We start from the raw sequence: 23865 nt of genomic DNA on the forward strand, positions 1-23865 counted from the left end.
GTAACAAAATATGGAAAAAGTAAAGGGGTCTAAATACTTTCCGATTGTACTATATTTCTCAGGTAGATTGGTTATGCTTTTTGAGTCCACAATTATTTTGTTGGTGATCAACCAAAATAGTTATCTACGTTCGCCTGTTCACATTTCCTGCCTATCTACAGCAGTGATTCCTACCTAGTGTGAACTACCCACCAGAATGAGTGAATGAATACCCAGTGTGATCAATAAAATAAACAATTGCTAATCTGCATGACATATTGGTGGACTATGGGAGAAAGTCATAGGATGGTCAAATTAGCAAATGTTTCTTTCAAAGTGAAAATGGTACATAAGTGGTGCATCATAGGCTCGCCCACGACCTTCATAAATCAGGCAATTGGTAAAAACGTTCCTGGTAGAGGACAATTGTATCTTGTCCCCACACACAGTGAGGAAGATGGTTCGGGAGGGAAAGAAAAATCCAAGGGCCACATTTGGCAAATGACAAAAACCTCCAATAGGCTCTTTGGAAGGGTTGCCAGAGAGAGCAAGCCTCCAACAAATGTAAACGCCTGGAGTTTGCGAAACGGCAATGACACTTGGATTGGAACTGAGTGCTATATGGTCAGATGAGACAAAAACAGAGGTCTTTGGCATCTTTGAAGTTATGGGGCTGTATTGCTTCCACTGGTCCTGGAGCCTCATTTATCAATCATGTGTATGCACAAATCTGTGCGTAAACCATGCATGAAATCATTTCCACGCAAAGTGTGAGATTTATCGCTATGAACATTTGCTTGAGAGTGTGCATATGACCATGGGTACGCACAGTGCCAAGTGATGGAATACGGGAACTGCTTGTCAAGTGTAGAATGTTGAAAATGTCTGAAATGAATTCATGCAGGCGTATAATTTGACCACATCAGTGCATTTGTTACGATAATAATCCATATAAAGTACAGTCATTTCTTAAATTAGAGGTACGTGTGAAAGTGAAACCATTGTTGAAATACTATTAAAAGACTGAGATAATGATGATAATGATCTTGCTTTGTTCTGCGGATTTGGCACATGCTGCATTTCACAGAGAGCTCATTTTTAGAGACAGGTGGGACTTTTTTTTTGCAGTACAGTTTAGCTCATAAACTATAGTTTCCCAAAACCAATCTTATAGAATTTTTTGTGACCATTTAAGACCTACTTTAAAAAGACAAACACATGCCAGGGGATGAGAATGGTTGCCTACTCATTTGAAGTATTTGTCACGTTTGTTGAAAAGAACGGAGTTCCACATCTTTATTAAAAGTGAAACTTCTCAACAAAAGTCTGACGAGACTCTGGTGGTGAAGTAACATAGTGGAACAAGCACATACACAAACAAAGCAGGTGGGAACAGGGACACCTTAACTATGATTCCCAATTAGAGACAATTAGAGACAACGAACACCAGCTGCGTCTAATTGGGAACCATACTAAGAGCACCAACATAGAAATGAAAAGGCTAGAACACCCCCTAGTCACACCCTGAACAACAACACCATAGAGAACCCAGAGGGCTCTAAAATTTGCCATTACTAAAGCAACTTAATGGTCCTCTTTGAAGCTATGTGCTTTAAAAAAATGTTTACTGGTCAATTTAATGGTCCTCTTTGTAGCTATGTTATTTTTGGTACGGCTTTAAAGTGATGATTTTGACCATATATGGTTAATTAGGGGTGTTTCTAAATGCAAATAGCCATGGTCGAGCATCGAGGCTGAGAACAAATGGTATTTATCAATGGTTAATGGTTATCTTCTACCGGTGTGGGTGTGATGCTCATAGGATTGTTTGATAAATCACACTTTCTATGAGGTATGAACATTATACATTCCGTTTATAAGTAGTATTTTAGAATAGTTTCCACGCAATATTGATAAATGAGGCCCCTGGGGCCCTTGTTAAGGTCAACAGCGTCATAAACTCTACCAAGTACCAGGACATTTTAGCCAAAAACGTGGTTGCCTCTACCAGGAGGGTGAAACTGGGCCACAAGTGGATCCTCCAGCAGGACAATGACCCCAATAACACATCAAAATCCACAAAGAAATGGTAAATTGACCACGAAATCAACATTACTACTTTTTGAGGCTTTGGCCAAAGTTCTCTAATCAGCAGGCCTGTTAGCCCTTGGACGTTGAGAGAGAGGGAGCGAGACTCTGGTGGTGGTGCCCCACTAATCCTGTGATCTAACGATGTAAAGGGATTTCCCCACACCATGGATCTGGTTGGGGGCCTGGGTTTCACCCTCTGCTGCCCCAGGCCTGCTAATCCTCTTAAAGAAATGAGATCTGATTCTATGTTTTGGTTCTGTGTGTTATATTTCTAGGTGTTTGGCCTGGTATGGTTCCCAATCAGAGGCAGCTGTCAATCGTTGTATCTGATTGAGAAGCATACTTAGGCAGCCTGTTTTCCCACTATGGGTTGTGGGTAGTTGTTTTCCGTTTCAGTGTTTGCACCATACGGGACTGTTTCGGTTTTCATTTATTCTCTTGTTCTTTTGTATTTAGTGTTCTGCGCTTTGGTCTACTCCTTCTTCCTCAGATGAACATCATTACACACAGTCAATTTAGTGTATGTAAACTTCTGAACCACTGGAATTGTGATACAGTGAATTATAAGTGAAATAATCTGTCTGTAAACAATTGTTGGAAAAATTACTTGTCATGTACAAAGTAGATGTTCTATCCGACTTACCAAAACTATAGTTTGTTAACAAGAAATGTATGGAGTGGTTGAAAAACAAGTTTTAATGACTCCAACCTAAGTGTATGTAGACTTCCGACTTCAACTGTATATATATTTTTTCTATTCTTAACCAAAATATTAAAGCAACATGAAACAATTTCAAAGATTTTACTGAGTTACAGTTCATATAAGGAAATCAGTCAATTGCAATAAATTCATTAGGCCCAATCTATGGATTTTCACATGACTGGGAATAGAGATATCTTAAAACAATTAGGGGCATGGATCAGAAAACCTGTCCATATCTGGTGTGACCACCATTTGCCTCATGCAGCTGGACACATTTCCAGTGGCGGTAGGGTTATGGTATGGGCAGGCATAAGCTACTGACAAACACAAATGCATTTTATCAATGGCAATTTGAACGCACAGAGACACCGTGATGAGATCCTGAGGCCCGTTGTCATGCTCTTCATCTGCCTCCATCACCTAATGTTTCAGCATGATAATGCACGGCCCCATGTCGCAAGGATCTGTATACAATTCCCGGAAGCTGAAATTGTCCCAGTTCTTCCATGGCCTGCATACTCAGCAAACATGTTTGGGATGCTCTGGATCTAAATGGACGACGGCATGTTCCTGCCAATATCCAACAACTTCGCACAGCCATTGAAGAGGAGTGGCACAACTTTCTACAGGCCACAATCAACAGTCTGATAAACACTATCCAAATGAAATGTGTCCAGCTGCATGAGGCACAATAAAAGGACACTCTAAACTGTGCAGTTGGCATGCTGACTGCAGGGATGTCCACAAGAGCTGTTGCCTCCAACGTCGTTTTAGGGAATTTGGCAGTACGTCCAACCGGCCTCACAACTGAAGACCACCTGTATGGCGTCGTGTGGGCGAGCGGTTTGCTAATGTCAATGTTGTGTCAACATGCCAACTGCACAGTTTAGAGTGGCCTTTTATTGTCCCCAGCAAAAGGTGCACCTGTGTAATGATCATGCTATTTAATGAACGTCTTGATATGACACACTTGTCAGGTGGATGGATTATCTTGGCAAAGGAGAAATGCTCACTAACAGGGATGTAAATAAATTTGTTCACAAAATTGGAGCGAAATAGCCTTAGTGCGTATGGAAAATGTAGGGATATTTTATTTCAGCTCATGAAACATGGAACCAACACTTTACATGTTGCTTGTATATTTTTGATCAGTATAGTTTGTTAGCGATTCCAGTCTTTCTGTCTTACACATTTGTTTAACCCTAGCGTGGATCCCTGTTGATGTACATTTCTCACACATTACACATTTTTTATGAGTTTGTCCAAAACCCACTTCCACAGTTCAGTGACAGGTTATCCTTTAACACAGAATAATATTCTTTAACTTGTAAACTGTCCCTGTTTTTATGGGTTTTGCTGATGAGTCTTCATTGTCAGGGTGTTTTGCAGGAAAACTTTCATAGTCCTGTTATAATAATGTTATTTGGTCTATCCTAGTACTTTCCCCCTGAGCACCTGTCAGCTGTCTAACTACAAACAATGTAGCCCTTACAGGTTGAAACAATTGTGGACTCTGGTTTTATTTAGCATTTTAGTAGGAGAGACTAGGAAACAGCGAATTGAACCAATGTGGCTTTGCACATAGCCCCAAAACGAAGGCTCACAATACCAAGGCTACAGCGCGGTACACCATTAGACTTGCACCATCTTTCCCATTCTTCCTAGAAGGCAGCCTCCACTAAGCTGCATCACATAGACTGAATCATTTGTTGATGTCGTACAGGGACATGCAGCCCAAGATGGTTATGCCCTCAAGTGAATGTTCTCCAGCGTCACTCTTTGCTTTCATTTTTGCTTTTGTATAGCGTTGTTTTATGAGAATTTTGTTTGAAGTTGTCAGTACAGTGCCATAACCAAAGAGACTTTATTGCAGGATTAATTATTGAGTTCAGTGTGTTTTCAATTGCCTAAGGTTTTTTTAAACCACATTTCTGTAAGAAAGATGTTCTGATGTCCTAACGGGACTCGTCGAGGACAAATAAAAAGTGATTTTGTTTGGTTGTGGCGAGCTTTAGGCATTCATCATACCCTCGCTCTTATTTCCAGTGTTCTTATGCTAAATTTGTAATAGCCCAACCACAACCATTGTAGGATGTTGAACTCACTCATTCAACAACAGCATGAGCTTTGGTTGAGACATGCCAACAAACACAGCCCAGGAGTTGAGCAACCCTTACTCAAATGTCCAATGTTTTTACTGCTCGGTCATGTTACTGTTGCAGACAATGTGTTGAGCTGCCAATCCAATACCCAGCATCACCCGTTTTAATTACTACATCTTTGTAACACACATGTATATATTTTTAAACTGGATGATAAATTAATGGGCTTATTTCATTAAAAAAAAAAAAGTTTTTCCCATATTGCTGGTTTCATCACAAAACTGTAGTTACCCGTATCTCTCTTAAATACACTAATCAGTTGTTTACGAGCGTCCTGCTGCGTTCCCCATGAAAGGCCAATTGTGTCTCGCCCCATATGTTCAACACACTGAGGTCACAGGCACTGCTTGATTATGGCCGTGCTATTGGCACAGTGCAGGCCATGGCATTCTGGGACGTTGGTGTGACCTTGCTCGGATTACGGATTATTCTTGGATTATGCGTCAGCCTGGACACAGCAGTCCCATACAACACCTCCAAATGTCCATGAATACTGGCTGAAGTTATCTATTACATTCTCTCTCTGGTCGAGTGGGTCCAAACTTTTTTTTCCTTCCCGTAAGTTTGGTTATGTAAATAGTTTGTGGAAGGAGGCCACGGTATGTTTCATTTGAGTTCTGATATTTTTTCACCTGGTGTTTATTTTGCTTCACTGTCTGAAGACAGACAGCTTTGGCTGAGGACCCGTTAAGTTGCTTTTCCCTGAAGATACTAAAAGTCTTCAAAGAATTTGTCTGGCCGGATTGGATTTTGAATGTCGGCAATCGTATGGCATGCATGTCATTTTTTGCTTCTTTTCACCCTGGCGTCATCAAACTGGCATGCTGCAGGAATGCGCTCCCAGGGAGAATTAACCAAACGCTATTCTAACCAGCAGTGTTATAGTATTTAATTGCATTTAATTTATTAAATTAATTCCAGTTGTAACATTTACCAAACTGAGACAGCAGAGCTCCAAACTAACATTTTACCCTGGTGGCACTGGTCCCACTAACTTTTTCAGTTGGTGGCACCAAGCCATATGTCAGGTCTGCGTAAATGGCTGTAAGAGAGTCAGGTGCAGGAAGGAGAGCAGATATTGGGCAGCCAACGGAGCCTTTTATTTAGGCGAACCAAAAGCACATGGCAAAATAAACACAAAATAACAATTTGGGTTAACATATCCCAGCGCAACAGACTAACGTGCGAAATACATGAAACAGAAATCAACAATACCACACAAAGACATGGGGAAAACAGAGGGTTAAATACACAACACATAATGAGGGAAATGAGAACCAGGTGTGTGGGAAAACAAGACAAGACAAATGAAAAATGGATCGGCGATGGCTAGAAGACCGGAGACGTGACACCATAATTTGGTTGCACCAATTGTTTTGTGGCGTCACGCAATGGGATTTTTTAAAATCGTCTAATGTGGGTGCTTTTTTGAAAAGTGTAATAGACTTCTGAGATGGTATTCAAGAAATAAATAGTTTAATCTAACATGTTTAAGCAGGAAATTATGTGCAACCTAAACCAGTGGTTGTCATAAATTTTGGCTAGTCAATTAGGCTGTTAAAATAGAGATGAATTTACCTACATCTTTATGTGCACACACGCCGAGTATACGACACATTATGAACACATGCTCTTACCATGACAGACTGACCAGGTGAAAGCTTTGATCCCTTATTGATGTCACTTGTTAAATCCACTTCAACCAGTGTAAATGAAGGGGAGGAGACAGGTTAAAGAACGATTTTTGAGCCTTGAGACAATTGAGACATGGATTGTGTATTTTTGCCATTCAGAGGGTGAATGGGCAAGACAAAATATTTAACTTCCTTTGAACGGGTATGGTAGTAGGTGCCAGGTGCAACTGTTTGAGTGTGTCAAGAACTGCAACGCTGCTGGGTTTTTCATGCTCATCAGTTTCCCGTGTGTTTCAAGAATGGTCCACCACCCAAAGGACATCCAGCCAAGTTGACAACTGTGAGAAGCATTGGAGTCAACATGGGCTTTCGACACCTTGTAGAGTCCATGCCCCAATGAATTGAGGCTGGTCTTAGGACAAATGGCAGGGGTGCAACTCAATATGTGACTGACTGGCTCAATTCGGTCTTAGGTAGCAAAATTTGAAATAGACTCAGAGCTAGAAAATATGACGTCATACACTATAGTTGAGGAACAATGGGAAAGTAATTCTGCTTTGAAAGTTGATAAACATGTAAGCCCACTTTTGAGAAATAGGCCCTTGACTGTGTTGGGACACCTGCTGGAGAGCTCTTTGTCTATACTCATTCAGCTTCATTCACAGTCTCTTAAGCCTTAGCCCCACCCATCTCTTTAAGGATTCACATGCGAGGCCAAACAGAGTACGGTAGTGTTCTAAACAACCAAAGATTTGTCGTCCGCATCAAACTTGTCGTTATGAAAAAGTATAAACATCAAAACACCAGGCCTGGAGGTTCAAAATAGCATAACTGGTGTATTTTAACACCAATAAACCCATCCGTTTGAACATGAATTTAGTATATGTCGATATATCAAACCAGGAACTAAAAGCAACTTTCTAAACAATGCTTTGATCGTTTCTACCTTGTTAGCTAGCTAATGTCAATGACCATATCATAGCTGACAACATCTTAACTTTAGCTCATTTGTATTCATTATTACAGGAAAATAAACCCACAACAAGATTATTATTTACAAGTTAATGGCGAGCTAATTACAGAAAATAGCTTACGGTTATGAGTATCGAAATAAAAGCAACGCATTCTACCGTAGAATTTTAGAACTTGGACAGTCTCATTGGCCAAAAGTTATATCCTAATTTGACTTTGGTGCAGGTCATGTTGTTCTTTACATTGGTAAACACACACTATATCAAATAAAATCTAAGTTTATTCATCACCGGCACAGGATACAGAATGTGTAAATGGTACAGTGAAATGGTTACTTGCATAGCGGAGTCTGTTGTTTAGACATGTAACTTTAGCTAATGACCTTTTGTACATTGTGCTCTTCCATACATTTGACCTTATTTTATCGCCCCAAAAACGTAAATCTTCCAGGTCAACTCTAATATGAATTGTAAATCACAATTTCTCCCCCTTCCAGCAACATTAATGACGATACCTTCATGCTGCCCGTCTCTGCATGATTGAAGAAAGAAATGGTACACCACCAGGTCTTTTTAAAAACTTATCACCTCTAAAATGTAAAAAAAACACTATAAAGTGTTTAAATAATGTCTCATTACATACCTATTTGAAGGTTTGTATCATTTGAATAGGGTTCTTAGGGCGGCGCTAAATATATCTTCACAATTAAACTGTGGGTGTCAAGGTTTTTGTGAGTCATGATGGCTTGCAGTGATTATGCCAAAAATGTACAATTGAGTTAACTATTGATGAATTCACGAGAAATTAACTTTACACTCACCATTACACTTACCATTGATCATTTCTTGTTTTTAATCTGCGAGAGAAGCGCTACACCTGGTGGAATGTGGCTGTACAGCACAGAATGAGTTGAATAATACATCGTGACCCGTCACACTTTAACGTACAGTGTCAGCGGGGTCAGTGTTCTCAACCTTTTTCCAGTACTATTGGTCCATTACCATGCCAATCAACTCTTAATCGATACTTGGTTCACACCCTGGATTTTGATGCAACAGTCGCTACAGTCCCATTTAGTTTTCATTGCAGCCTCGTTTGAATGCCGCGGTTGGCCACGTATGTATGGAACTGAGTTAGCTACCGTTAGCAAGCTAGCTAGCTAAAGAATTAACCATAATCACAACTCATAACGTTCCTACCCTGCATGAAGTTAGCTAAAGCTAACCAACTAGGTTCAATGTTAGCTAGCTAACAGTACGCTTTAACCTGCTATGAGAAATACTTTGACAAAATTGGACTTTCTTACCCGTATACATGGGTGAACGCTTCTCTCCTCTGTCACAGATGCCATGAATCCCCTTAGTTTGAAGATGTAGCTAATCTGGAGACACAGTGGGGAGAACAAGTATTTGAAACACTGCCGATTTTGCAGCTTTTCCGACTTACAAAGCATGTCTGTTATTGTTATCATATGTATACTTCAACTGTGAGAGACGGAATCTAAAACAAAAATCCAGAAAATCACATTGTATGATTTAAGTAATTAATTTGCATTTTATTGCATGACATAATTATTTGATCACCTACCAACCAGTAAGAATTCCTGTTCGTTTTTCTTTAAGAAGCCCTCCTGTTCTCCACTCATTACCTGTATTAACTGCACCTGTTTGCACTCATTACCTGTATAAAAGACACCTGTCCACACACTCAAACAGACTCCAACCTCTCCACAATGGCCAAGACCAGAGAGGGTGTAAGGACATCAGGAAAAAAATCATAGACCTGCACAAGGCTGGGATGGGCTACAGGACAATAGGCAGGCAGCTTGGTTAGAAGGCAACAACTGTTGGCACAATTATTAGAAAATGGAAGAAGTTCAAGATGACGGTCAATCACCCTCAGTCTGGGGCTCCATGCAAGATCTCACCTCGTGGGCATCAATGATCATGAGGAAGGTGAGGGATCAGCCCAGAACTACACGGCAGGACCTGGTTAATGACCTGAAGAGAGCTGGGACCACAGTCTCAAAGAACCATTAGAACCATTAGTAGCACACTACACAGTCATGGATTAAAATCCTGCAGCGCACGCAAGGTCCCCCTGCTCAAGCCAGTGCATGTCCAGGCCCATCTGAAGTTTGCCAATGACCATCTGGATGAGCCAGAGGAGGAATGGGAGCAGGTCATGTGGTCTGATGAGACAAATAGAGCCTTTTGGTCTGAACTCCACTCGGCGTGTTTGGAGGAAGAAGGATGAGTACAACCCCAACAACACCATCCCAACCGTGAAGCATGGAGGTGGAAACATCATTCTTTGGAGATGCTTTTCTGCAAAGAGGACAGGACGACTGCACTGTATTGAGGGGAGGATGGATGGGGCCATGTATCACGAGATCTTGGCCAACAACCTCCTTCCCTCAGTAAGAGCAGGTCTGTATGGAGGTCTGTATGGAGGAGTGGGCCAAAATCTCTGCTGCAGTGTGTGCAAACCTGGTCAAGAACTACAGGAAACATATGATCTCTGTAATTGCAAACAAAGGTTTCTGTACCAAATATTAATTTCTGCTTTTCTGATGTGTTACGAATCCCTTTTGGCCCGACAGTCTAGGGGGATGGTAATGAGACCCATAACATAACTCATGCAAATTATAATAGTGACAAAGTAAAAGTGTGAACGAAAACCAGGACAACTGAAATCTACCGTCAAACTCAAGGTTTATTTGTAAACACACGGTAATGGGGGGGGGAAGCAGGAAAAGGGGCTGAGCTGGACCCAAGGAAAGAAACAAGTATTCAAAACACCCCTAAGCTAGACTAGCCTATTTTAACAACAGCTAACCAACCAAAAATACAGTGGGTGGTCCGCCCAGTTCTAACTAGTGTATGCCCATGGGCGACTTGTCTTGGTTTCCCCAACAGCAATCAAACAAACACCATAACCAAAAACAATACTCACAGGTGATGACAAAGTGCTATGGAGGTGCTCAAACAAAAGAGAGGTTGAAACACAGAGACCTACAGACATGGCATTTACAGAGCGATTGAGCTCTAGAGCAAACAACTGATGGGGTTTTTAAACCAAGGGAAAGGAACTGTGATAGGGTAGGAAACAGGAGGAGGTGTGTCTTCTGATTGATGATTGATTGTTGACTGATTGGGGAGTGATGATTTTCACCTGTGAGGGGAGAAGGAGAGAAAAGAAACACACACACAGGATACACACACAGGATACTTGTATCCGTAACATGATGTATCAAATACTTATGTCATGCAATAAAATGCAAATTAATTAGTTAAAAATCATACAATGTGATTTTCTGGATTTTTGTTTTAGATTCCGTCTCTCACAGTTGAAGTGTACCTATGATAATAATTAAAGACCTCTACATGCTTTGTAAGTAGGAAAACCTGCAAAATCGGCAGTGTATCAAATACTTGTTCTCCCCACTGTATGTACATATTCTCATTCACCCCTTTTAGATTTGTGTGTATAAGGTAGTTATTGGGGAATTGTTAGATTGCTTGTTAGATATCACTGCACTGTCGGAACTACAGTTAAGTCGGAAGTTTACATAGACTTAGGTTAGAGTCATTAAAACGTGTTTTTCAACCACTCCACAAATTTCTTGTTAACAAACTATAGTTTTGGCAAGTCGGTTAGGTCATCTACTTTGTGCATGACATAAGTCATTTTTCCAACAATTGTTTACAGACAGATTATTTCACAAAAAAATCACTGTATCACAATTCCAGTGGGTAAGAAGTTTACACACACTAAGTTGACTGTGCCTTTAACTTCTCTAGGGTAGGGGGCAGCATTCGGAATTTTGGATGAAAAGCATGCCCAAATTAAACGGCCTGCTACTCGGGTCCAGAATATATGATATGCATATATCTAGTAGATTTGGATAGAAAACACTCTACAGTTTCCAAAACTGTTAAAATAGTGTCTGTGAGTATAACAGAACTGATTTGGCAGGCGAAAACCTGAGAAAAGTCCATTCAGGAAATATTTTTTGTTTTGTAGTTAACTATTCAATGTCATTACAGTATCCATTGACTTAGGACTCAATTTGCAGTTCCTATGCCTTCCACTAGATGTCACCAGTCTTTAGAAATTGTTTCAGGCTTGTATTCTTATAAATGAGGGAGTAAGACCAGTCTGAATGAGTGGACCCTGACGTGTCACAGAGCTTTTTCATGCGCAATCCCGAGAGAGTGCATTTCTTGTTTACCTTTTATATTGACAACATTATTGTCCGGTTGAAATATTATAGACAATTTAGGATAAACACTGAGGATTGAATATAAACATCGTTTGACATGTTTCTATGAACTTTACGGATACAATTTGGATTTTATGTCTGCCTGTTTTGACTGCATTTGATCCTGTGGATTAGTGAAGAAAACGCGCGAACAAAACTGAGGTTTTTGGATATAAACAGACTTTATCGAACGAAAGGAACATTTATTGAGTAAATGAATGTCTTCTGAGTGCCACCATATGAAGATCATCAAAGGTAAGGGATTAAGTTTATCTCTATTTCTGAGTTTTGTAATGCTTCTGCTTGGCTGGTTACTGTTTGTAATAATTTGTCAACTGGGGTATGTTCTCAAATAATCGTACGGTATGCTTTCGCCGTAAAACATTTTTAAAATCTGACACCGTGGTTGGATTAACAAGAACTTAATCTTTAAATCTATGTAAAATATGTTTTGTTTTCTGAATGATTATTTCTGTGTTTGAATTTGGCGCTCTGCAATCTCACTGGATGTTGGCCAGATGGGACGCTAGCGTCCCACATACCCTAGAGAGGTTAACCAGCTTGGAAAATTCCAGAAAATGATGTCATGGCTTTAGAAGCTTCTGATATGCTAATTGACATCATTTGAGTCAATTGGAGGTGTACCTGTGGATGTGTTTCAAGACCTACCTTCAAACTCAGTGCCTCTTTGCTTGACATCATAGCCAAGACCTCAGAAAGAAAATTGTAGACCTCCACAAGGCTGGTTCATCCTTGCGAGCAATTTCCAAATGCCTGAAGGTACCACGTTCATCTGTACAAACAATAGTACGCAAGTATAAACATCATGGGACCACGCAGCCATCATACCGCTCAGGAAGGAGACACGTTCTGTCTCCTAGAGATTAACGTACTTTGGTGCGAAAATTGCGACTCAATCACAGAACAACAGTAAAGGACATTGTGAAAATGCTGGAGGAAACAGGTACAAAAGTATCTATATCCACAGTAAAACGAGTCCTATATCGAAATAACCTGAAAGGCCTCACAGCAAGGAAGAAGCCACTGCTCCAAAACCGCCATAAAGACTACGGTTTGCATCTGCACATCGGGATAAAAATTGTACTTTTTGGAGAAATGTCCTCTGGTCTGATGAAACAAAAATAGAACTGTTTGGCCATAATGACCATCATTATGTTTGGAGGAAAAAGGGGGAAGCTTGCAAGCCGAAGAACACCATCCCAACCGTGGAACACAGGGGTGGAAGCATTATGTTGTGGGGGTGCTTTGCTGCAGGAGGGACTGGTGCACTTCACAAAATAGGTGGCATCATGAGGTAGGAATATTATGTGGCTATATTGAAGCAACAGCTCAAGACATCAGTCAGGAAGTTAAAGCTTGGTCGCAAATGGGTCTTCCAAATAGACAATGACCCCAAGAATACTTCCAAAGTTGTGGCAAAATGGCTTAACTAGTGACACCCCTTCCCGTGAACGGGACCGTTGTCATCATCTGACACTAATTAGCATAACGCAACGGACATAAATATTCCTAGAAAATATTCCTATTCATGAAAATCACAAATGAAACATATTGAGACACAGCTTAGCTTTTTGTTAATCACCCTGTCGTCTCAGATTTTCAAAATATGCTTTACAGCCAAAGCTAGACAGGCATTTGTGTAAGTTTATCGATAGCCTAGCATAGCATTTTGTCCAGCTAGCAGCAGGTAACTTGGTCACGGAAATCAGAAAAGCAATCAAATGAAATAGTTTACCTTTGATGAGCTTCCGATGTTTTCACTCACGAGACTCCCAATTAGAAAGCAAATGTTCCTTTTTTCCAAAAATATTATTTTTGTAGGCGATATAGCTCCGTTTGTTCTTCACGTTTGGCTGAGAAATCGCCCGGAAATTGCAGTCACGAAAACGGCGAAAAATATTCCAAATTAGCTCCGTAATATCGACAGAAACATGGGCAAACGTTGTTTATAATCAACCCTCAAGGTGCTTTTCAAATATCTATTCGATAATATATCCATCGGGACAATTCGTTTTTCAGTAGGACCGATTGGGGTAATGGCTACCTCTGTATTTTATGCGGGAGCCGTCAGGTGACCACTTACGCAATGTAGCCGCCTACGGGTATTCTTCAACATAAATGCGTAAAACTACGTCACAATGCTGTAGACACCTTCGGGAATACGGAGAAAGAGTAATCTGGTTGATAGCCCATTCACTGCTCAATAGGGATGCATTGGAACGCAGTGCTTTCAAAACATGAGGCACTTCCGGATTGGATTTTTCTCAGGCTTTCGCCTGCAACATCAGTTCTGTTATACTCACAGACAATATTTTTACAGTTTTGGAAACTTCAGAGTGTTTTCTATCCTAAGATGGCAATTATATGCATACTCTAGCATCTTGTCCTGACAAAATATCCCGTTTACTAAGGGAACGTTTTTTTTCTCCAAAAATGAAAATACTGCCCCCTAGTCACAAAAGGTTAAGAACAACAATGTCAGGGTATTGTAGTAGCCATCACAAAGCCCTGACCTCAATCCCATAGAGAATTTGTGGGCAGAACTGTGCGAGCAAGGAGGCCTACAAACCTGACTCAGTTACACCAGCTCTGTCACGAGAAATGGGCCAAAATTCACCCAATTTATTGTGGAAAGCTTGTGGAAGGCTACCCGAAACGTTTGACCCAAGTTAAAGAATTTAAAGGCAAAGCTACCAAATACTAATTGAGTGTATGTTAACTTCTGACCTGCTGGAAATGTGATGAAATAAATAAAAGCTGAAATAAATCATTCTCTCTACTCTTATTCTGACATTTCACATTCTTAAAATTAAGTGGTGATCCTAACTGACCTGGATTAAGTTAAATGTCAGGAATTGTGAAAAACTGAGTTTAAATCTAATTGGTAAGGTGTATGTAAACTTCCGACTTCAACTGTAGAAGCACAAGTATTTTTCTACACTCGCGTTAACACCTGCTAACCATGTCTATGTGACCAATAAAGTTTGATTTGATTTATACAACGCCAGAATTCGGTTTTCCAGAAAGTGGAGATTATTAGCAACACGTTTGCAGCTCTTCTCAATATAAAAAAAAGCGGTGTTAGAAAGCATTACCTACACATACTGAATAGCTCATGTTATAGAGAGAAGCATGCTACATGGTAGACCAATCCAAACTAATCTCTCGGCATGTCCAGCCCATTCATTATCTCAGCCAAACATGTGGGAAGGTTCCTGGCTTTTCCCCTGGCTAAATCAACTAGGCTCGTAATTTAACAATTTTGTTTGTATTTACAGATAGCAAACAAGTTTGGTATTAACCCTTTCATGCGTGAGTTCCAAATATTTCTAACGGTCGTCCCAGCGTGAGTTTTTTTATGCACGTGATGTTAGAACGTTCTCTCCATTCCAGAATGTGATTTTCAAAGAACAATTTGAATTGAGGTGTGTTCCGCCTCATTCATTCACATAAAAGTGGTAATTTTTACTTTTGCAGACCAATACATTTCTTTGACATTTCTGACCCGGACAAAATTCCCCAAACACTTCCCAATTGTTTGTGCAGTTCAAGTCTGCAGACATTTGCTCTTCTCTCGTCCTGCACATACATGTTCCACATTTTCCGTCTGTTGCCTGCATCGCATTCATTGTTGTTTTCGTTATCAATAATAACTTTGGAAATGTGTGCGTTTCTATCAAAGTAAGTGCCTTATAACGTTATAATAGTTTCTGTATGTCATGTTATACTGTTTCTACTGTATCTCACTGTGTGTATGGAGCATAATATATTTGTGTATATTCCTTATAACTGTGGTAACCAGGGTAACGTTACTCATTTCATAACCTTTATGGTATTATATTCAATCGTGCTTAAGTAGCTAGCTACATTATTCTATGAGCTCTGTAAAACAATGCTAATTTCGTCAGAGAAGTATTGGCTTGTTGTATTTTGAAGCTACCCTGGAAAAATATCTTCTTATTCCACTTGGTCATTTTCTGAGTTCATTCCACTAAGCTGTTTATCATGTCCGCCTTATCCACTGCCCCTATTTTGAGGTTATAGTCAAGCACGCAGTCTGGTTTGATTTTTCTCTCTCCCATCAGGTGGTCCACCTTTCCTGTGGCCGAAATGGTTGCTGTATGGACAGTGGAGAGGACATGGATGTCTCGTTTGTCATGCCACTTTACTGCCATCTGTTGACATTTCTTATTTTATATAACGGGTCATTTAGGATGGCAGTAGCATTGTTGATGAAATGCAGTCAAATCAAATCAAATCAAATGTATTTATATAGTCCTTCGTACATCAGCTGATATCTCAAAGTGCTGTACAGAAACCCAGCCTAAAACCCCAAACAGCAAGCAATGCAGGTGTAGAAGCACGGTGGCTAGGAAAAACTCCCTAGAAAGGCCAAAACCTAGGAAGAAACCTAGAGAGGAGCCAGGCTATGTGGGGTGGCCAGTCCTCTTCTGGCTGTGCCAGGTGGAGATTATAACAGAACATGGTCAAGATGTTCAAATGTTCATAAATGACCAGCATGGTCGAATAATAATAAGGCAGAACAGTTGAAACTGGAGCAGCAGCACAGTCAGGTGGACTGGGGACAGCAAGGAGTCATCATGTCAGGTATTCCTGGGGCATGGTCCTAGGGCTCAGGTCCTCCGAGAGAGAGAGAAAAAGAGAGAATTAGAGAGAGCATATGTGGGATGGCCAGTCCTCTTCTGGCTGTGCCGGGTGGAGATTATAACAGTCATAGCAGCAGAACATGAAAGCGGTCTTGGGAAAAGAGGGTGGCAAATAAGGGAGTTGCAAACAAAGGATCTGTGCTCCAGTATTCTCTTAGGGAGTTCTTCATTACTATCCCCATGAGAAGGACTGTCACCAGGAAGGTATACATTTCACTAATTGTGGTTGTCACCCATTTAGCGAGTTTACCCCCCACTCCTGGCTCTCTTCTCCTGTAGCTCTAAGGCAAAGCGATTGGTCTCCTCTACTAAATCTCCCACCAGCTCCTCTGTCAGAAACAACTTTAAGCACTCTGCCTCAGATGGAAATGGCAAGGGGCGTTGCACTCCAGACTGGGACTCATCAAAGCAAACAGGGCCACAGAACTCCTGTACTTCATCCACTGTCGGTCTGCCTCCATCACCACCAGCATCTTCAAAGGGACCTGGGACTTTGTCAGTGGACAAGGAATCCTCAGATTCAGGCTCAATGGCTACAAGGTTGGGGGGCAGCTCCTCACTGTCATAATCTGATTCCTGACTTTCATAATCAGATTTATTGTCAGAATTTTAAAAAATCTCCAGAATTTCCACATTTGTGAGTTGTCTCCTTTTGAAAGACATTGCTAATGCTACAGCTTAGCTCACTAGCTAACATACATAAACAACAACACTGAATGGCTCAGAGTGGGAGTGAGAGGTTACGTGATTGACTGCCGGCACGCGCCCCTTGTATCAATAAATCACTATCAGAAAATGTTTTCTGTGGTAATTATTTATATATTTACTGTTTTATTCACATGATTTCAATTAGGGTGACAAATCATGCATTCTGATTCTTGCATAGATTGTAATGGGCACATATTATGTGTGTAAAATACTTTTTTGAAGGTTGTACTGATTATGAGCTAAGCTAATTCCAGCTGTGTGTAGCCATGTTTGTTGACATACAATCGTCTGTTGGCCCAAAGCTGTTATAACAGAATGAGGTGAGTAAGTGTTCACTCATTTTTCGAGGACTTCCAGAAATGAATGGTGGGATGTGAACGATAGGTATTTCTATCCAACATGCATACTATAAACAGACCAAACTCATCTTGTCTCCTCTTATCTTTGGTTTCTGTGAGGAGAAAAAAGCTTGGCAGTGCGCTGAAACTACCCATCTTCGGATTACTTTAGATTTCTAGAGAGTGTTTTACTCAATTATTTCGATCAATGGTGAGCTTACCCGTGATGTGACTAATTATAAATAGTCATTTCTATTAGCTAATTCATATTGTAGTTTGTCAGCGAGAGTAATACAAATATGTCCTCTTGTGTTAAGTCACTCTTTCCTCAGTTAGCGTTAGGGCAAATGTAGCCTACATTTTTCCGATTTCGATGATTGTGTTATGCTGTAGATACTTCTGTGAATGTCTGAACATTGCATCCAGTCATAAACAGAACTGTGATTCAAGCATTGCTAAGAGCTGCTGGCAAACACAGTAAAGTTTGAATGAATGCTTACGAGCCTGCTGCTGCCTACCACCGCTCAGTCAGACTGCTCTATCAAATATCAAATCATAGACATAATTATAATAAACACACAGAAATACGAGCCTTTGGTCATTAATATGGTCAAATTTTGGGGCGGCAGGTAGCCTAGCGGTTAGAGAATTGGACTAGTAACCAAAAGGTTAAAAGATTGAATCCCTGAGCTGACAAGGTAAAAATCTGTCTTTCTGCCCCTGAACAAGGCTGTCACGTTCTGACCTTAGTTCCTTTTTTATGACTTTATTTTAGTTGGTCAGGGCGTGAGTTGGGGTGGGCATTCTATGTTGTTTTTTCTATGTTTTGTTCCGTTGTTATATTTCTATGTGTTTGGCCTAGTATGGTTCTCAATCAGAGGCAGGTGTCAGTCGTTGTCTCTGATTGGGAGCCATATTTAGGTAGCCTGTTTTCTATTGTGTTTTGTGGGTGGTTGTATCCTGTGTTAGTGTTCTCACCATACGGGACTGTTCGGTTGTTTGTTTGTACTTTTGTAATTTTGTTCAGTTGATTTATTAAATACACTGCTCAAAAAAATAAAGGGAACACTAAAATAACACATCCTAGATCTGAATGAATGAAATATTCTTATTAAATACTTTTTTCTTTACATAGTTGAATGTGCTGACAACAAAATCACACAAATTATCAATGGAAATCAAATTTATCAACCCATGGAGGTCTGGATTTGGAGTCACACTCAAAATTAAAGTGGAAAACCACACTACAAGCTGATCCAACTTTGATGTAATGTCCTTAAAACAAGTCAAAATGAGGCTCAGTAGTGTGTGTGGCCTCCACGTGCCTGTATGACCTCCCTACAGCGCCTGGGCATGCTCCTGATGAGGTGGCGGATGGTCTCCTGAGGGATCTCCTCCCAGACCTGGACTAAAGCATCCGCCAACTCCTGGACAGTCTGTGGTGCAACGTGGCGTTGGTGGATGGAGCGAGACAGGATGTCCCAGATGTGCTCAATTAGATTCAGGTCTGGGGAACGGGCGGGCCAGTCCATAGCATCAATGCCTTCCTCTTGCAGGAACTGCTGACACAATCCAGCCACATGAGGTCTAGCATTGTCTTGCATTAGGAGGAACCCAGGGCCAACCGCACCAGCATATGGTCTCACAAGGGGTCTGAGGATCTCATCTCGGTACCTAATTGGAGTCAGGCTACCTCTGGCGTGCACATGGAGGGCTGTGCGGCCCCCCAAAGAAATGCCACCCCACACCATGACTGACCTACCGCCAAACCGGTCATGCTGGAGGATGTTGCAGGCAGCAGAACGTTCTCCACGGCGTCTCCAGATTCTGTCACGTCTGTCACATGTGCTCAGTGTGAACCTGCTTTCATCTGTGAAGAGCACAGGGCGCCAGTGGTGAATTTGCCAAACTTGGTGTTCTCTGGCAAATGCCAAACGTCCTGCACGGTGTTGGGCTGTAAGCACAACCCCCACCTGTGGACGTCGGGCCCTCATACCACCCTCATGGTGTCTATTTCTGACCGTTTGAGCAGACACATGCACATTTGTGGCCTGCTGGAGGTCATTTTGCAGGGCTCTGGCAGTGCTCCTCCTGCTCCTCCTTGCACAAAGGCGGAGGTAGCGGTCCTGCTGCTGGGTTGTTGCCCTCCTACGGCCTCCTCCACGTCTCCTGATGTACTGGCCTGTCTCCTGGTAGCGCCTCCATGCTCTGGACACTATGCTGACAGACACAACAAACCTTCTTGCCACAGCTTGCATTGATGTGCCATCCTGGATGAGCAGCACTACCTGAGCCACTTGTGTGGGTTGTAGACTCCGTCTCATGCTACCACTAGAGTGAAAGCACCGCCAGCATTCAAAAGTGACCAAAACATCAGCCAGGAATCATAGGAACTGAGAAGTGGTCTGTGGTCAGCACCTGCAGAACCACTCCTTTATTGGGGGTGTCTTGCTAATTGCCTATAATTTCCACCTGTTGTCTATTCCATTTGCACAACAGCATGTGAAATTTATTGTCAATCAGTGTTGCTTCCTAAGTGGACAGTTTGATTTCACAGAAGTGTGATTGACTTGGAGTTACATTGTGTTGTTTAAGTGTTCCCTTTATTTTTTTGAGCAGTGTATATCATTATGGACACTAACCACGCTGCACCATGGTCTGATTCTTGCTACTCCTCCTCTGAAGAAGAGGAATTCCGTTACAAACGCAGTTAACCCACTGTTCCTAGGACGTCATTGAAAATCAGAATTTGGTCTTAACTGATCTGCCTAGTTAAATAAAAGTTTAAAAAAATAATAATTCAGAAACTGTCATTTCAAAAACTAAACATTTATTCTTTCAGTGAAATACGGAACCGTTCTGTATTTTATCGAACGGGTGGCAACCCTAAGTCTAAATATTGCTGTTACATTTCACAACCTTCAATGTTATGTCATAATCATGTAAAATTCTGGCAAATTAGTTCGCAATGAGACAGGCAGCCGAAACTGTTGCATGTATCCTGACTCTGCGTGCATTGAACGCAGGAGAAGTGACACAATTTCCCTAGTTAATATTGCTTGCTAACATGAATTTCTTTTAACTAAATATGCAGGTTTAAAAAAATATATACTTCTGTGTATTGATTGTAAGAAAGGCATTGATGTTTATGGTTAGGTACATTCGTGTAACGATTGTGCTTTTTTCGCTAATGCGCATTTGTTAAATCATCCCCCGTTTGGCGAAGTAGGCTGTGATTCGATGATAAATTAACGAGCACCGCATTGAGTATATGCAACGCAGGACAAGCTAGTTATGCTAGTAATATCATCAACCATGTGTAGTTAACTAGTGATTATGTGAAGATTGTTTTTTATAAGGTAAGTTTAATGCTAGCTAGAAACTTACCTTGGCTCCTTGCTGCACTTGCGTAACAGGTGGTCAGCCTGCCTCGCAGTTTCCTCGTGGAATGTAATGTAATCGGCGTCCAAAAATGCTGATTACCAATTGTTATGAAAACTTGAAATTGGCCCTAATTAATTGGCCATGTCGATTAATCAGTCAACCTCTATAATGCACTTTAGCCTACTGTTTGACCAAATCATGTTCTTAGCCTCCTGTAAGATAGGATATTTTGAGTGAGGTAACCATGTGGAATGTGCAGCTTGCACTGATGCGACCATTCAAAAATGTACCTCGCACAGTCAAGTCAAAGGGTGGCAAAATGCGACTAAATATTGGCAGTTCGGAGCCCTGATCAGGTATAAAACCTTATACCTGATCAGGTGATCCATTCCCTACAACAATGGGTCAGCTTTGAACTGCTGTGGAGGTTACCTTTGACCAATACAGGTTAGCACAGCAATGAGATCGAATTGAACAACACAGTCCATTCTCCACAGACCTCTGACTACTGTTTGACCCATTAGAATGCAGGTTAATGCATTATTGAATTTTGGATGAAGTGTCACATAACTATTCCTAAGGTTACCAGGATGGTCTTTGATTTGAACAACCATTCCTTAGTCGACAGGTTGTTTCCACCTAGGAGCCAAGAGGATTCACTGGTCTGCTCGAGAGAATGTGGAAACCTTGTCCACTTCTTTAGAGTTAATCGTTTTCCACTTCTGGAACAGTCCTATGTTGGTCTGAAATCGCAACATATTCTCTACATCTTCAACTGCACCAGTCTCCACTGAGGGCCTTTGTCCGTTTTAGACTTGGGTGGCTATGCCTGACTGGGTGACATGTCATTTTGCTTGGTGTGTCGTAACTGGTTGCAGCCCTGGCAAGGTCAAGTTAACTCAAGTCGAGCCAGCATGCACACACAGACGCACATGTCTGAGCCAGGCCCAACTCTCTCTACTCTCCACTCTCCCGCCGCGAGTAATTGCTGGCAGCCAAGCTGGAGGGATCTTGTGTCAATAAATCGTCATGAAGGGAGACTCCCCTGACTGGAACACAAACACTGAGAGGGGGCCTTGCTAAGAAGAGAGGCCAACACCAACCCTAGTTAAAGGCCCTCGCAGCCCTACTCACGATGAGGTATGACCATGCTGGTATGATTGGGTGTGGATACAATGTGAAGTAGCTGTACTGTTATTACCCCAAATAACATTGCCTCTTCCCTTTGTGTAGGATCCCACTCATATGGGCTGGGCACCAACTGGTGTATGACACTGAAATAAAATAAATAAATCAAACTGTTGCACCTGCTACCCACCAGCAAAGGGTGCCCAGGTCTTTCGGAGAGAGTACACTGTAGAAGAGTCCGCTTGGGGGATAAGAGAATGATGGTTCATTAAGCCCCTTGAGACCTGTTCTAACTCTCATTCTGTGGCAGATGGTTGTAAATAATTCATGTCAAGTTTGTGGAAAGTGCAAGGCTAAGTGCAGATTTATCCCGAGATGATTCCATATCAGAGAGAAAATGATTGAGACTTTGAAGGACGACTAATCTTCTTACAGGAAACAGGAGTGTGAACAACGGGTAGCAAACACCCCCTCTTGTAATCTCACTCGGCAATATTAAACACAAGGGAATGCTTCTACTTAATTACCAGTTTGTTTATAATCTTTCTTATAGGACTTTGATACTTTACCTTCAGTGTTTTAATAACTTGGGGGACCATCCACGGTCACCACAAGAGCGGTATCATTTTGAGCAGCATGATTTTGTGATGTCACAACACTGTTAGTTCCCTTTATGACATTAAGAAGATACTTGAACTTTAGATTGTGTTTTACAAATTGCTTTTCTTTTCAAATTGCATTTGCTCACAAAAACCAACGACAAAGTCAAGTGTTGCTTCTAATGCTTTTTTTGCGTTTTTGTTATGCTTTGGTCAAATACAAAAAAAGGGTATGGGAGACAACGGTGGCCGTTGTCAGAGTGAAATTGTTATGGAGATGGTGAGGCTAATTGTTACCTATGGAAAGGTTTTGGCAAAGACATAGCTGATACAGTGCATGTGGAAAGTATTCAAACCCCTTTTCTTTTTCCACTTTGTTTTACATTACAACCTTATTCTAAAATAATGAAATCATTCAATCTACACACGATACCCCATAATTACAAAGCGAAAACATGTTTTTAGCGATTACAGCCTCGAGTCTTCTTGGGTGTGACGCTACAAGCTTGGAACACCTGTATTTGGGGAGTTTCGCCCATTCTTCTCTGCAGATCATTTTAAGCTCTGTCAGGTTGGATGGGCAGCATCGCTGCATAGCTATTTTCAGGTCTCTCCAGAGATGTTCGATCGGGTTCAAGTCCGGGTTCTGGCTTGGCCACTTCCCCAGATCTGTGCCTCAACACAATCCTGTCTCTAAGCTCTACGGACAATTCCTTCGACCTCATGGCTTGGTTTTTGGAAACATTGTGTTTGATGTATTTGATACCTATCCACCCATTCTGCTCCAGCCATTACCACAAGCCTGTTCTCCCCAATTATGACACCACCAACCAAATGTGATATACACTGCGTGAACAAAACATTACGAACAACTGCTCTTTCAATGACATAGACTGACCATGTGAATTCAGGTGAAAGCTATGATCCCTTATTAATGTCACCTGTGAAATCCACGTCAATCAGTGTAGATGAAGGGGAGATGACAGGTTAAAGAAGGATTTTTAAGCCTTGAGATAATTGAGACATTGATTGTGTATGTGTGCCATTGCGGGTGAATGGGCAAGACACACGATTTCAGTGCGTTCGAATTGGGTATGGTAGTAGGTGCCAGGCGCACCGGTTTGAGTGTGTCAAGAACTGCAACGCTGCTGGATTTTTCACGCTCAACAGTTTCCTGTGTGTATCAAGAATGGTCCACCACCCAAAGGACATCCA

General features: G+C 41.4%; 1 long non-coding RNA gene across 1 annotated transcript in view; it reads left to right on the forward strand.

Annotated features, from left to right (window-relative positions):
- Positions 1 to 16123, forward strand: part of LOC118956122 — a 43835-nt gene extending 27712 nt beyond the window's left edge. Inside the window, exon 3 of the long non-coding RNA XR_005045715.1 lies at positions 15912 to 16123. This is a non-coding gene — a long non-coding RNA (uncharacterized LOC118956122). The remainder of the gene's footprint in view (positions 1 to 15911) is intronic.
- Positions 16124 to 23865: the final 7742 nt, after the last annotated feature.

Source organism: Oncorhynchus mykiss, chromosome 3, assembly GCF_013265735.2.
Source record: "Oncorhynchus mykiss isolate Arlee chromosome 3, USDA_OmykA_1.1, whole genome shotgun sequence".
Lineage (NCBI taxonomy): Eukaryota > Metazoa > Chordata > Actinopteri > Salmoniformes > Salmonidae > Oncorhynchus > Oncorhynchus mykiss.